A 10,500-nucleotide genomic window follows, 5' to 3' on the forward strand; every position below is an offset into this window, starting at 1 on the left:
AGACAGCACGATGCCTGCAAGACTATGTCACGCTAAACGCCACAGATTGTGTTTGTCCGTTCGTGTCAGTCGTCCTGCAGCCACGGGAAGTGGGACACAAACATGCTGCAATGCTTTCAAGACGTTAGGATTTGTTTGTGTAACATCCGAGAAGAGTACTTGTGGCTTGAATGTGAACTGTACGTGCCCGCCCCCTTTCCTCTGTAGTGCATGAGTTCCTCCCGGCACGCCCTTCGTCATTGTTCTGTCATCTTGTATTTAAAGGGTTGTATTTCTGCTGCTGAAAATAAGCAACGGTTTTCTCACAACGCCCTTTGTTCCCAACGGAGCCCTTGTCTGTCATGAAATTCTTCAAAACCTCAAGCTAGAAGAAGAAGAAGACGACAAATATGAAGCGTTACCGCAACGACATGCCATGAGACGATCGATAACGATTTCCATAGAATCCCCGCGGTTGCCTGGCAACCGTCAGCTTTGCGCAGTGGCAGTATCGTAGCCTGTGAGGTTTAGCCGAGGCGCGATTATTGCTAGTTGAAAACTTTTCCCAATACCCCACTTCCGCCGGTTTGCAATACAATCGGCGAAAGCAATTTTTGACAGTCTCGTCAGAGACTGAGCAAGGTGTTTAAAGACAGATTTGGTCATGGTGACATCATGGTAGAAAGAAACGAGCTTGTTACGTCTCAACAGAAACGCTCTTTAGCTCTTTCAGCGTTATGCAGAGAACAGCGTCTGTCGAGATCACTTTTGAGTCAGCGCGAAACGCCGTGTGCTGTCAGTTTGATTTCATATTGCTCGTAGCGGCGCCCGGCTTTTGTCTGTCAAACGTTAGGTTGCGCTTCTTCATGCTGCATCGTCGGCATGAGTGGAGCTTTTTAAACGTCTGTACTTACTGCGCCCCATAAGAAATGGTTTGTCCCCTGTAGTGGAAATCTAATGAGTTAATTGATTCTTAAAAATGTATAGAGCTTTACAAAAAAATATATTGGTGCTTTTAGATAATATTTCAAGGATATAACTGCTATGCTACAGTACGTGCAGAATTTTAGAAAACAGTTCGTCAACAAAGTACACTGTTTAGGTTAGTTTAGAAGACAATGTACCAAAATAATATATGCTGTCTGGGTCATTAAAATTAGCTGAAAGTAACTGATAAGCTTTGAATAACAAATCTAGTTTTTCTTCTCTCGCTCTATGATGTAATCTGTTTTCTCTTAGAGAAAGGGGAAGTTTTAGAAGGGACCAAGTGCTGAACTTCTTTACAGCGCAACGTCTTATAAAAACCCTGTACTGCTTGTAACAAATTGAGTCTCTGGTTGCACTTGGCGAAGTGGCAGCAGGGCTCCCAATATTGCAATATTGAAATAAAGACCTTACTCAGGTGAGAACTCTCTCTTGTGGCTTCCTTGATAGTTATGTTTCCATGACATTTTGGGGGCTCGTCCGGGATCACAAACCTGAACGCGAACGGCTGCTGAAACTCCATCCGGACCCGGACAATTTTAGCAAATTGGACGAACCTCGGAGGATAAACTGTTTATCCTTCCAGAGACGCGTCTGGAGAATTGGCAGCTGTCTGACGTCAGTAAGTGATCCTTAAAAATTAATAGTTTGAGAAGCGAGCCACAGGGGTGTTCTCACGCGGGTTTGATGAGTCTGGGACTCATATAAAGAACTTATCTTAACACAGACGTGTGGTTTTTGCTCTGCGGAGTAGTTAATGTGATAAGGTTCTAAGTAAGGCACCGATCGGTAAAAATGGGAAATTAAAATTCAAAGACGAAAATGGGACCGAGCAGTCCAGCAAAAGTACATGTACGACAAATTCGGAGAAACAATTATAGCCTGGGTTAGGGAAAAAAATTATGTTCATGAACTGTAAAGCTAGGGTAATAGGTGTAAGGGAACTTGCACATAATTTATATATGATAATTAGGGGCCCATAACTATGAAGGATCTTTGTAAGTGAATCAGAATGGACAGAGGAAAGTTGAATTAGGAAAAAGAAGTTTCCTGAAGAAGGGGAAACTTAGAAGAGAAGGAGAAGAAATGAAAGAAAATGAATTGGAAAACTTATTTAATGGAAAGAGGAATCACAGAAATAATGGGAAGCTTAAAAAAAGACTAGTCTTGAAACTAAAGAACAGCAAGCTGCAGCTAAAGTCATGGCCATGCGTACTAAAAAGAAAAAGTCTCCACCGAAATTAGAAAGCGGTCCGGAGCCACTTGTTTGTGAAATACCAATGTGCACTTTTCCAGGTCCAGAAGGAACTCCAGCATATGTACAGTACATTGACATTGGTCTCCTAGTGAATTATTTGCATTAGTTAAGTCTTTTCCTTAATTGCCTGATGATCGTAAAGAATTTAGAAGAAAGGCAAGCGCCTTGTTCTTGATTGTCTTAAGCCTAATTACAGTGACATAACCTTGTTGCTAGATCATATTGTTCCTAAAGGTTTACAACGTCCTCTAAAAAGGAGGAGGCAGATTGGCGGATACGTGACCCAAATGATGAAGAAGTATCCATCTAAATTAAACCACACGGACATGGAGAGGAAAAGTTAGGCGGCCGCTTCTAAAAAGAGGTAAGGACTCCTCTTTTCTAAAAAGTCCCTTGTCCTCTCCATGTTGCTGTGGTGGGTTCAGGGTTTTCCTGAAGCTGAAGCGAGTACAACAGAAAAATGAGTTAATGGTGTATGTGATTTAGATGCCTGTTTTGTGAAGGTGGGGTAGAAAAGGAGGGATTGCTGAAGGAATAGCATCTCGCCCTGCCCGTGCGAAAAAATCCAGGTGTTGCATCCTGGTACACGACTGCAGTACGGCTGAAGGTAGTAACTAGAATTGTACTCGCAGAAGAGCCGAAAATGGTAACTCGATTCAACTGTGTGTTTAAAGCCAGGATTTCGAACCTGGTCCGTGTTCCCGAATTGTGATAGTTCGTCAGTTTGTCTCGACTGGGGGATTCCGCGGGGCGCGTGGGAGACGTGAAAATGGTTTGGTGTGAAGGGGAAAAAAAAAAAGTTTGATTAATCCAAAGTGAAACTTAAAAGAAATATTGACCGTCAGACGGAATTTAGGCTGAACAGGAACGTAGAAAAGTGTATGAACCTTTGGATAAAAATATTTAGAGGAATATTTGAGAATTCAACAGAATATCATAGATGAGACGCAAAAATCCCTGATGGAAAAGCTAAAAGCAATGGCTGAACGAAACGAAGTTGTATATGTAGAAAAAGAAAAAGCAAAAGAAGAAATAGAACGCCTTAAGAGAGAATCTGGGAGAAGGGTGGGAATTAGTGTGGAGATTTTTGAAAGAGCATTACCCACCGAAAACTGATTAGAGAAAAGTAACAGCATGTCAGCAGAAGGAAGTGAGGATGTTTTCAGATTTTACAGAAAGGTTTATAGCTTTATGGATAGTATACTCGGGGTTAGCCGATGAAAAGGAAGTGAATGAAGATACTTCCACAGTAATAAAACAAATTTACTTGAGTGGGTTAAAACCTGATGTTGCCAAGAATGTGCAACTATGCTTTCCTGATATTACAAACAGAGACAGATGTGATTTAATAACTCGCGAAGCATGCATGCAGAAGTGCGAGCGCTGCAAATGGGTGGTAAAAAGACTCCCAAGGAGGAGAAAAGGGAGCCGCCAGTTTGTCGAAATTATTGTGCGACTTTAATGTTATACCGAGATATAAAACCTCAAAGACAAAACTACTAATAAGCTGGTGTGTAGCCTTCCTAAATTTATCTCAGGATTTAAATAAAAGTGAAATAATCTTACAGTGTGCAGTAACTGTGGGGCACAGGAGCACAGCTGTCCTGTTTTTAGACTAAAACAGCATAAAGATGTGATATAACGTTTTCTAACAGGTAACAGGAGGCTACAGGAGAAGGGGTGTAAGGGTTGTGTTTAAAGCAAATATAAGCTGTCACAGTCTGCTTGGGTAAAGATGTACAGTTTCAACTACTGATGTGGGTGGGGGACACCCCAGACCTATTGGGCTAGGATGCCCTGCAGCATTTATAAGGAATTTCTGTATGAAATAGCATTTATGTGAACTACCTCGAAAGAGTTATGTGATATTGTGATTGTTTTACCTAATGAGGGAATCCATAAGGCCGGGCTACTCCAAGTATTGGATCTTGAGAGGAAGAAAAAGGAGTATAAAACCAACTACATGATAAAGCCAGGGTGAATGCCTTCTCAGAACGAGCTTGTCTAGTGACGTATTGGTTTAAGGGGGGTAGTGCAGTCTAAAGACAAAATTGCCTTGACCCCTGCAGCAGAAACCGTTTTTGATGTTTTGAAACAAGCTTTCTTGCAGGCACTGGCCCTGGACAGGGTTCCCTCAGACGGATCATCTGTATGTAATTTGTGTGTAAGTGAAAGAAATGGATCGTGAGCTGTTGTGCTGGTGCAGGAGGCATGGAGATAGGCATCGTCTGTTGGGTTATTATTATTCAGGATGTGGTGGCCAAGGGGCCGTGTTTATGTGTTGTGCAGGCTACCTGCCTGGTTGTATAAACTGTGAATAATCTGGTGTAGAACTAGCAGACCGAATGAAAAGATTTAATTGAAACTTGTAAATATGCTAAATGGAAAATTGTAGCAATTTATATAGACTGTATATATACATTTGGTGTATGACACAATTTTGGATGGCAGTGAAGGAATAGGGATTTCCCCAACATGGCAGGGACTCCAGTTAAGAATGCTGGGTTTGTCTCTGAACTGTTAGAAGCTTTGCAGCTGCTGACTGAAGTAGCTGTGGTAAAGTGTAAATCACATAATAAAGAAATGTTTCCAGTAACTCGAGGGAACAACTTTGCAGATGTAGCTGTCAGGTGAGCAGTACTTGTAGAACAGGAGTCTGAGACCCCTGTGAGACCTCTGTTGGGTAAAAGGGGACAGCTGCAGGATATTCAGGCTGAGGCCTCTAAAGCAGAGAAAAGGACATGGTTAGAAAAGAGTGTGGTGCTGCCAGCACACTGGACACTCTGCAGGCCCTCACAGCCTAATGCCCTTTGTAGCTCGACAAATGCACTCTGTCGGACACCTGGGTGTGAGTCAAATGGTGTGCTGGTTACCCAAACCTGGGTGGGGACCGTGTTTGAAGCAGTAGCCACTTATGTGGTATCTCAATGTGATGCTTATCAAAGGAACTCAACTACAGTTCAGGTGCAGGTGCTACAGATCAAAAGGCCTGCTCCTGAGAAACCTTTCATGCAGTAGCAAATGTTTACAATTTACATTTGTAAAGGGAAACCTTGGCTCTTATAATCTGTTTTCCCTGTGGGTTGCTGTCACTGCCTCTGTGTCTACCAAACACTTGATGATGGAGATAAGCCCTCGGTGGGCACTGACCTACCGCTTGTATTATGATCAAGGGACAGGCTGTGGCTGGATTATTCGGGGTGAGATGGACTGAGATCACCCTAAGTCTGCTGGAACAGTGGAATGAAGGAACAGAACTCTAAAAGATCGACTAGACATCAGACTGAAGGAACGCCATGGAATGCGGGCTGGATCAAACAGAACTGTGTAATAGAGCCTGTTTGATATCATCACAAGCCAATCAACAAAACTTCCTGGAGGGATGAATTTGGCTAATGGATTGTTGAATTTGCTAATTCTCTATTGTAGTATTGTAGGTTGTTAATTGAAGTGGTGCATGGGGCTGGTGAATAGGTGCTGGACGCTTGGTGACCTCCAGTAGAGGGAAGACACGACCTGATACCTGGCGAGTGGGTGTGGTGAGGAAGATATACCCTGCCAGATGTTGCAACCCTGCTGGGAAGGACCATATCAAGTGCAACTGACTACCGACTCTGCCATCTGAGTGACAGGACGAGATCGCTGGATCTACGCATTGCGCCGACACCGAACCACTGCACCAGAGACTGAGTGAACATTAATTATTATATTGTCACTGTTTCTGTGTTTGTTGAGCTTCCTGAGGGGGGTGACAGTGTACCTGTTAAGTGTTAGGAGTTTTACTTTGATAAATGGGGATATGGAATCAATACTTTATCAGTCAGCCACAAATAATAATCAGAGCTCATGTTGGGATTGTATTGCTATAAAAGATGCTCATGGGAGTAATCCCCTTTGATAGAGGTGATTATTTAGGTTTACTGGCATGGGTAAATAGCCCTGCTTTTAGTCTGAGTGTAACTCAGATATATTAAAATGGAAATAACTGTATGCTCCTCGCTATAATCACAGTTTTAGGCCATTCTCTATTAGGGTGATAGACTGCTGTTTAGATGAGCAAAGACTAAACAGTACTTGTATTCTAGACAATTATTAGCAAATGAATGACTTAGCAAAGCACATCTATGATGAAGAAAAATATATATCATAATTATAATCCAGATAATTGGGGCATTGGTGCATGGCTACAGTCTGTGCTAGGAACCTGGAGAGGGTCTCTGGTTCAATACATATTTGTGTGTCTGGTATTATTCGTTATGATCATACTGTTAATATCCTGCTTGAAAAACATGTGGACTAAAGCTGCTGCTTCTGTGCTAATTGTACGCCCTGAAGGGATCATGAAGGTAAAAAAAATGTAGAGAAAGGTTCTCCTATCTAGTGGTAGAACCTGATGGGTAGAACAATATAGTTTTAAGTGGGGTTACCCTTGGGAGTGATTCCCATAGATGCACATTATTATTATGGTTTGTTTGTTTATAATAAGATGTTTTGCAGGAATGGACCAAAGAGAAATTTTACAACTTCAGCTAGAACTGTTCTGCAAAACGGCACAGCTGAGGCAGTGGAACAATGTGTAGATTTTTCTAAGAGTTATTACCCAGCTGTTGACCAATCTTGTAAAAAACCCCTAAGAAAAATGCTGGGCTCCAGCCCACAGGGATTTACCTGTGCTGTAAGAACTAATGCGTGAATAAGGAGACTGGATTCTGGTGAAAGACAGGAAAAAGAGGTGGTGTTCGCTCAGGTGGAGGGGGCCGTGCCAGGTGCCCTGAATTCATGCTTCCCACTGTAAAAAGGTCACAAACGAACTGAGCAAAGAGCAGGAGTGATGTCTCCACAGGGATAGATGGGGATCACATGCTTGGGACTGATGTGCACAGCCTTTTTCCTTTTTATGTGGAAGCCTGTCACCACCCAGAAAGAGGAAGAATCTAAACGCGAAGCCTCTTTGTATACAAACTGGCTGAATGAAACTGATAATGAGGGGGATATGAGTAATTTGTGGTACAAATTTATAAAATCATACTGTAAAGTTAAAGAAATTTAATGCATCTTGTTATGTATGTGCTTTAATGCCTCATTCTACAGCCTCACCAATTTCTCTCCTGGTTAGAATCACTGTTTGGGCCAGGGGGAATGTTTTTCTTTAAGTTACTAACACCGATTATAGTAGCTGTGATACTTGTCTTTCTGTTTTTGTGTTGATGTACAAAATATATTATTCCAATGCTTTGAAATATGGTAATTAATATGTTTGCGCATCAGTATGTTCTGATAAAAACGGAAGAATCTGAAGTATGGGAGCCTCCTGGGAGTCCATATGAAGAATCTAACTTTTAATCATTTTCAAGAATAAAAAGGAGGGAATTGTAGTGGAAATCTAATGAGTTAATTGATTCTTAAAAATGTATAGAGCTTTACAAAAAAATATATTGGTGCTTTTAGATAATATTTCAAGGATATAAATGCTACAGTACGTGCAGAATTTTAGAAAACAGTTCGTCAACAAAGTACACTGTTTAGGTTAGTTTAGAAGACAATGTACCAAAATAATATATGCTGTCTGGGTCATTAGAATTAGCTGAAAGTAACTGATAAGCTTTGAATAACAAATCTAGTTTTTCTTCTCTCGCTCTATGATGTAATCTGTTTTCTCTTAGAGAAAGGGGAAGTTTTAGAAGGGACCAAGTGCTGAACTTCTTTACAGCGCAACGTCTTATAAAAACCCTGTACTGCTTGTAACAAATTGAGTCTCTGGTTGCACTTGGCGAAGTGGCAGCAGGGCTCCCAATATTGCAATATTGAAATAAAGACCTTACTCAGGTGAGAACTCTCTCTTGTGGCTTCCTTGATAGTTATATTTCCATGACACCCCGTTCAAAAGAGATTGTGCGATGTCCTGCAGGAATTTATTCTGCTTCCTGTGCGTGCAGTAGTTACAAAGTTGAACGTCTTTACACGATGTGCTGCAGTTTTCAGTGGGCGGGCTTTGTCAGATGGCTTGGAAAAACGCACTGAGACATCATGAGCAGTGTCCTGCATGTTTTCTGTGTATAGCTGTCTTTTAACGCATACAGAATTCATTCGAAATCATTGATTTCTCCAATTAACAAGGGTCCCTTTTTGAACCTGCCAGAAGCATTCTTTCAATGTAACAGATTTACTCCGGGGAAAGGCAGCATGACATTGAGAGTAGCTCAAGCTTTCAGCACCCGTATCGGACTGCGTGTATGCAGACACCGCTCAGAATCCCCTTTAAGATTCTCCTTCAATTCCGTTTTGCAGTGCTTTAGCTCTTTCAAAAGGCTTCGCTTTGCTAGTCACAATCCAAGGCTCATGACAGCATTTAAAACCAATCGCCACTGCGTTGGCCGGGAATCGAACCCAGGTCAACTGCTTGAAAGGCAGCTATGCTCACCACTATACCACCAACGCACACCCGCAAAAGCCCTGCAGGACACCACCAGAGAATGCTCACGATTTCGGAAGCTGTCTCCGGGACGTGCTGATTCCACAAATCCTGAATAAATCATGATATTGTTAGTTGCTGTAGCTAGACGTTCAAATGAGTTTCATGGCCAGATGGACTGTTTCCTCCAGCGGTATAGTATTGCAGTGAGACAGCACGATGCCTGCAAGACTATGTCACGCTAAACGCTACAGATTGTGTTTGTGTTGGACAGTTGGACCCTACAGCTGGACCCTCGTCGACAACCTGAATAGCTTATTCAGAAGCAGTGCTGGACCGGGAACGAACCAGCTTCTTCCCAGGCACAAGAGTGACTTGTGAGGACTCGCGGTCCCACTCTGTGCATAGAGACTTTCTACCAGCCAGCCGGACTGCTGGTAGATCCCCTCGGAGCAACGACTGCCCTGCGCGCCGCAGTCAGATTCCTCCGTCCGTCCTACTCCGAGCTGCACCTTGACTGGTTGGCCGGTAGCCAGAGGATGCCGGGACAACGCCCATTGGACAACCGCTGGAACAGAGGCTGCAACAGAGCCTGTCAGCTGGTTTGGTGTTCGTGCCGGGAAATTCCAAATCTATACACAGTGGATAAGTAAACCCCATGTTCTACATTGCGTCTCGAGAATTCAATTGTACCTCAACACAAGTTGTTATCAATTTAATTCATGAGTAATGTATTTACTTCCGAGTTTAGAGTAACAGTGGGTAATAACACTGATTAGCGATTTGGTAACCGAACGATATATATTGACATATATTCTCTGTTGTGTATCTCTTTGTGTTTGCATCTCTTCGGGATTATATACCTTGTATATTGATAACCCTCACAGTAAGGTCTGCCACTCGTATCCAGGCAGACTAGTATATGTTTGGTGCACAATTTATATTAATAGATGTATCTAGTGTATTGAACCCCTGTGTGTGCGTTGTTAGTTGTTCTGACGATTGATTTTCTAAAAGCCCCAACGAACAACCTCGTGATTACTGCTACAATTAATAATTGTCTCAGTAAACCCATCAAACCATTACATTTAATGGCGTCCCTGGGTGGGCGAGTTTAGAATGAAATGAGAATCAGTCGCACAGAATAACTGATGTTGCTGTGAGTTCAAGTTCAGCACAGCACCGCGGCTTCTATACGCGAATACCGGGTGTGCTGATAACTGCGTAAAGAAATCCCCCTGTTTTCTAGCGTTTAGTGTAACGTGTGCTGATTGGAAATCCATCTGCTCGGGTGTCTAGATTCCATACTGTATTTTGGAAAAAGAAAAAAAAAAGTCATACTCTTAAAGTTTCTCTGACGTAATGACAATGGCTGCTAAAATGTCTGAAGTGGAGTCGCTTATAAGTACTATTTCTAGCGACGACAATCCTGGTTACTGGAGTGGTATCGAAAAGTTGAACTTTGATGATATTGAGACGCTGCAAGTAGATTTAGTAGCTAAGGTAGCGAACCAGCTTAACACAGGAGGGTCTGTGAAAGCAGTTCTGGTCCTATCGAGTTTCACCTTAAATCTAGCTAAACAGCTGGAACTGTCTTTGTCCGAGCTGACAAAGTTTCAAAAGCTTCAGGGAACGCTAGAAAGATATAAGGCGGAGCGAGTTGAGTTGTTGGATATAATCAGAGAAAAGAGAGTGAAAAATGAGGAAAGTGAAGACTGACTCAGGGAAGTTTTAGGTAAATTAGATGACTTGTCTGCTAGAGAAACTGCGGCTGAGGTAGCTAGGAGAGACCTGGAAGCGAGCTTGAAAGAAAAAGAAAAAGAAATTGAGAGTTTAAATGAGCTCAGCCAGGAAAGGCAAAAGGAGT

General features: G+C 42.3%; 2 non-coding genes across 2 annotated transcripts; one reads left to right on the forward strand and one right to left on the reverse strand.

Annotated features, from left to right (window-relative positions):
- The first annotated feature begins 470 nt into the window (after positions 1-470).
- Positions 471-612, forward strand: LOC148635660 (U4 spliceosomal RNA). Its single transcript, XR_015932946.1, has one exon. It is a non-coding gene; the product is annotated as a U4 spliceosomal RNA (small nuclear RNA).
- Positions 613-8,587: 7,975 nt separating this feature from the next.
- Positions 8,588-8,659, reverse strand: trnae-uuc (transfer RNA glutamic acid (anticodon UUC)). Its single transcript has one exon. It is a non-coding gene; the product is annotated as a tRNA-Glu (tRNA).
- Positions 8,660-10,500: the final 1,841 nt, after the last annotated feature.

This window comes from Lepisosteus platostomus, unplaced genomic scaffold, assembly GCF_059453375.1.
Source record: "Lepisosteus platostomus isolate fLepPlt1 unplaced genomic scaffold, fLepPlt1.hap1 Scaffold_235_H1, whole genome shotgun sequence".
Taxonomy (NCBI): domain Eukaryota; kingdom Metazoa; phylum Chordata; class Actinopteri; order Semionotiformes; family Lepisosteidae; genus Lepisosteus; species Lepisosteus platostomus.